The 5270-nt window shown below is 39.7% G+C and overlaps 1 pseudogene; it reads left to right on the top strand.

Annotated features, from left to right (window-relative positions):
• Positions 1–2070: 2070 nt before the first annotated feature.
• On the top strand, positions 2071–4196 carry LOC112825291 (5'-nucleotidase domain-containing protein 2 pseudogene; annotated as a pseudogene).
• Positions 4197–5270: the final 1074 nt, after the last annotated feature.

Genomic DNA, 5270 nt, shown 5'->3' with positions numbered 1-5270 from the left:
AGCCAAGACAGGGAAACAACCTAAATTTCCATTGAATGGTTGAATGGATTAAGAAAATGTGACACACACACACACACACACACACACACACACACACACACACACACACAACTGGGGTATTATTTAGCCATTAAAAAAATGTAGGAAATCCTATCATTTGCAACAATATGGATGAGGGCATTATGCTAACTGAAGGAAGTCAGAGAAAGACAAACGCCTTATGATTTCACTTATATGTGAAATCTAAAAGTCAAAATCACAACAATTAAAAAAAAAACAAACAGGACCTGTCCTGTGACAGCAATGCTATCAAGACTGGCTGGAAGCACCCAGGGATTACCATTAAGTAGTTGGTCTTATTATGGTAGTGTAACAGCAAACTAGAGGTGTCTTGACAGATGGGCACTATTCTGGGCTTTGGGATCAGGGGAAACCTTGCTGACCAGTAGATGCCTCCAAGGTCAGAGAAATTGGGAAAACTTGTCCAAGAAAACACCTCTAAGTAAGAATAATTTTGAAGACAATTTCAGGTCTTACTGAACATAGAGAGTAGAACCAAAAGACTCATGAATATGTAACTCAGGGTATGAATTTAGCCCTGCTATTTCTCGGTACAATTGCCTACAGATAGTTGAGATCAGATAAGAATGGTTATAAAAATAAAATAAAATGCTTTATTATACTTCCATTTAATCCAGTAGATAAATACAATATACAGGAAAATGGTCTTAATAAAACTGAATAGAAAAAGAAAATGAAAAGAGATCAGTGACATCATTGACATGGCAATTGTAGATGATAAAGCATGGAATTGAAATCAAATAGATTCAGAAGTAGTATTGTTTGTTTTCTAGTTCTTAATTCACTACTTTTTCTTTTTTCGCCAACTCTATGGCATCAGGTATTGTGTGCTTAGCTTTGGCAATTCCACATTTTTTAAAAGAAAACATTGTAATTTTTATACAACTCAGTTACAAAAACAGCATAGTAACTAAGCACATTTAGTGTAGAAGGATTCAATTTTTAAATTTAAAAATTTTAAAATTCAGAGAAATCATTCCTTTCTTTTTCATTATAAAAATATACGCTTATATAAAAATACCAAAACACATAAAAAATTTTAAAATGAAAAGTAAGAGATTCCAAACACCATCAGCCTCCAAAAATATCCTCGTTACTGGTTTCTTATATATGTGTCCAAAAATGTTTCGGGAACAATTGTATTTTTGATACAAAGTCAATCAAATAAACATAGTTATGCAATTTTTTCCTGTAACGACTTAAACTGTCTTGGGTCTATTTCCTGGTATAAAAATAAATATATGAATGTATTATGCCATTAAGTACATATTTTTCTACTGCTAAGAATGCTGCCTTCAAAATTGTTTTTTATAACTTCCCATGGAAGTATGATCATAGAATAATCTACTGAAGATGGAATTGTTGGGTTAAAGGTATGTGAGTTTTCAGTTTTGATAGTTATTGACAAAGGGCACTCTAGGAATGTTTAAATTTCTGTCCATAGTATAGAAAACCATTTCTTAGTAGTTTCAGCATTCACACACATGCAGGGTCATGCACGCCTGTGCATGCATGAGTGCATGCACGCGTGCGCGCGCACACACGCACACGCACACGCACACAGAGTATTTCCTTGAATCAGTATGAAGGTCTTTCATTGTATGTCAAGTGGTACATATGTTCATGTAGTTTGGGCCGTTTGTTTTTTTCTTCCTGTGAAGTACATATTGTAATCCTTGAACATATATGCCCCATTCTATTTACTCGAAATGGAGATCTTTGTTTTTCAAATTGACTAGTGAGCTTTTATAATGTAGGAGTCTTTTCTGTACATTTTTTGCAAATCCATTTCCTGATTTTCTTTAAACAATGTGAAAATGAAAAGTATTGCAGATTTGTAAGATTTATTCACATATTTAAAAATTATATAGTCTATTTTTTTCTAATTTTTATTTTATTATGTTATGTTAGTCACCATACATTAGTTTTTGATATAGTGATCCCTACTTCATTGTAAAGTCTACCATAAAATCCTTCTAGTATTTTACGATGATCTTTAAATCTTTGATTACTCAGAAATGCAGTAAGGTATACAACTTATTTTCCCCAAAGTACTCTCAGTGTAGAAGCATACTTCATTAAATAATTTATTTTATCCCCAGTGAATATCCCCTGTATTTGCAATTTTCTGTCAACATTTCTTCATTACTAAAGATTACCAAGTGATTTTTTTAATTTATGAAGGAAATTAATTGCATATTATATCAGATTTTAGTGATAATAATCCTTTTATTATTATCAAGTTGTTTCTTCTCTTGAAAAAAAATCACTTATTGAAAAACATACAGCTAATTGAGGAGAACATAGAAGAGTAAATTTATGACTTCAGGGGCGCCTGGGTGGCTCAGTCGTTAAGTGTCTGCCTTCGGCTCAGGTCATGATCCCAGGGTCCTGGGATCGAGTCCCACATCGGGCTCCCTGCTCCGCGGGAGGCCTGCTTCTCCCTCTCTCACTCCCCCTGCTTGTGTTCCCTCTCTTGCTGTGTCTCTCTCTGTCAAATAAATAAATAAAATCATTTAAAAAAAATTTATGTCTTCAGGAATAAGTAATGATTTCCTAAACAGGACAGAAAGTTTACCCATAAGGAAAATAAATGAGAGTTACATTAAAAATTAAGTATTTCATTTCACTAAAATACAGCAATAAAAAAAAAAAAGCAAGACATCAAGTGGAGAAAAATACTTGCAGTACATTTTACCAAAGAAAACTCATATAAACTTCTATAAATCTAAAAAAAAAAGGGTCAAAAGAAAAATCACTTTGATAAAGATCATAACCAAATGGTTAATAAATATAAGGAAGGATGTTTACCCGCATCACTTATTTCAAATGCAGAGTTATACTCGCAGCTAGAGAGGTGGACTGGCCTATCCACCCACCCAAGAGGCAGCCCATTTGGCTCTGAGCAGGCATGCCGGGTGTGGGGTTTTGGCACCTGCTGACACTATCTGCTGTGTAGAGGCCATAGAGGGCCTCCAGCTGCCTTCTCCTTGCCTTCAGCCATGGCTGCAGCCTCCTCACTCCAGAGACCTCTGTCTGGGCAGGCCATGCTCTGCGCCTGCCAGCAGCATCAAGCTTGACACACACTTGTAGGTTCTTTACCAGGACATACAGAGACTGATGCATAACCTTTTGCACCCCCCTCCCACTCCTAACCCCCCAGGTCTTCAGTCTCCTGAAACCAGCAGGCATCTACACCAATAACAAGATGAGCCTGAGTGATGCTGAGATGTATAGCTTCAACTCTGACTATATGCTGGCGTAGCACACAGATGCACTACAATGGGGGATGTTCAGTGCCACACCATGACATCCTGCTTGAGCACAAATACCCAAGGGGGATTCAAAGGGATGACTACTACTCCAACTTGCTATCTGCATACTCCAAGACATTCATAGGGGCCTCCAGATAAAGACAGAGGCCTTCCATTATGTGCAACTGGGGATTACTTACAGGGGCCTCTAATTGAGCAGGACCAGGAAGTGACTGATCTATATGGGAGCATCGAGCACACTCCACTGCAGCAGATCGGTGGCTTCTAGAGCAAAAGTCCCTCCATCCAGTAGTTCACGGACATCTTCCTGTTGCCAGAGATAGCATTGCTCTCCTGCCTGGTGGACCACTATCTGGCCCATGACATGGAGTTTGTCCAAGTGGGCCTCTACAAGGATGTGATACATGTTGGTTGAGATGTGCCACAAAGGGTCTCATATACCAGTGGATCCAGCGAGACATGGAGAAGTTCCTCCTGAGAGAGGAGGAAATCTTTGCCACCTTGAGCAGCCTGGTGGCCCATGGGAAACAGGTGGCCCTCCTTACCAACACTTCCTTCAGCTTCATGGACAAGGTGATGTGACACATGGTAGGTCTCAAATGGTGTCAACTCTTCAAGGAGATCATTGCCCAGGTGGACAAGCATAAATTTTTCACTGACAGTTATAAGCTTTCAGAAAATTCAATGAGAAATTCTCCCACCAGTGAAAAAAGGCCAAGATCTATTGGGGGGTGGAAACTGTTGGGCTCCCTACACCTGGTTTATGGCAACCCTTGTGTGTTCTCCTTCAGAGACCACCTCTACAGGGAGCTGGCCGATCGGTTGCTGCTGAACAGCTGATGCCAGGCCACTGTCATCTCCAGCCTGGAGTGGGAGACCCACATCATCGATGCAGAATGGAGCCTATATTCATGGACTCAGCAGCAGTGCTTACTGGACTGCTAGAGCACAGACAGACCTTCCAGGACACAGAGTCACGGCAGGTGCAAGGTGTCTGGATGAAGGAGCAGGAGTAGCTGAGAGGCATCACTAAGGTTTTAACATTCAGGTGGGAGTGTCTTCCATAACCCCACCTACTTCTTGTGGTGCCTGCTGCACCTCTGACCTCAGCATGCCTCCCTTAGTTACCTGCTTAACTGCATGGATTTCATCGCCTTCCTGTATCACACACCCCTGCTGCACAAGTGCCCAGCTCCGTACCCACTTCATACATTCTTTCTGGGTGACGTGGCCCGTGTCTGCTAAGGGTGACATTTTCAGGAACTGGCCCCAGGCTTCCTGCCCTGCCCACTCTGGGCATCTGTTCAGTGGTCTCCCTCCCAGAAAGAAATAAATTAAAAAATTAACAATAAAAATAAAGAAGCACCTTTCACTGCACAGCATCAAAACGGCTAAAACAAAGAAGATACCGAGTGCTGACAGCATATGGAGAAACTGGAACTCTCCCACTCTGCTAGTAGGAGTGTAAATTTTATATCCATGCTGAAAGACTGTTTGGCAGTATCTACCAAGGCTGAATATACAGAATCATCATGACCAAAATATCCATCCCTAATATTGACTCAAGAGAAATACATTTCATTACCCTAAGTTGTACCTAAGGAAATCCATAGCAGCATTTTTTGTGCTAAATGACTGAAAATAACCCAACATCTATCAACAGCAGAGTTGGACAAAAGAACTGTGGCATATTCATAAAATGGCACAGTATCTAACAAGAAAACAAACTACTGTTGATAGAACAACATAGACTTCACCCACAAACTGTAGCACAACAGGAGTCAAATACAAAAATTACGAGAATTACATTTATATAAAATCTACAACAGATGAAACTCATCTATAGTGCTGGAAATTTCGTTAATATTGAGGGAGGAGGTGGTATTAGTGATTGGAAGGGGGCACAAGAGGTAC

This window comes from Callorhinus ursinus, unplaced genomic scaffold, assembly GCF_003265705.2.
Source record: "Callorhinus ursinus isolate GAN/ISIS: 27379988/994484 unplaced genomic scaffold, GSC_fseal_2.0 scaffold12, whole genome shotgun sequence".
In the NCBI taxonomy this organism is placed as follows: domain Eukaryota; kingdom Metazoa; phylum Chordata; class Mammalia; order Carnivora; family Otariidae; genus Callorhinus; species Callorhinus ursinus.
The sequence above is the reverse complement of the archived record's forward strand: the minus strand, read 5'-3'. Positions and strand labels throughout refer to the sequence as shown.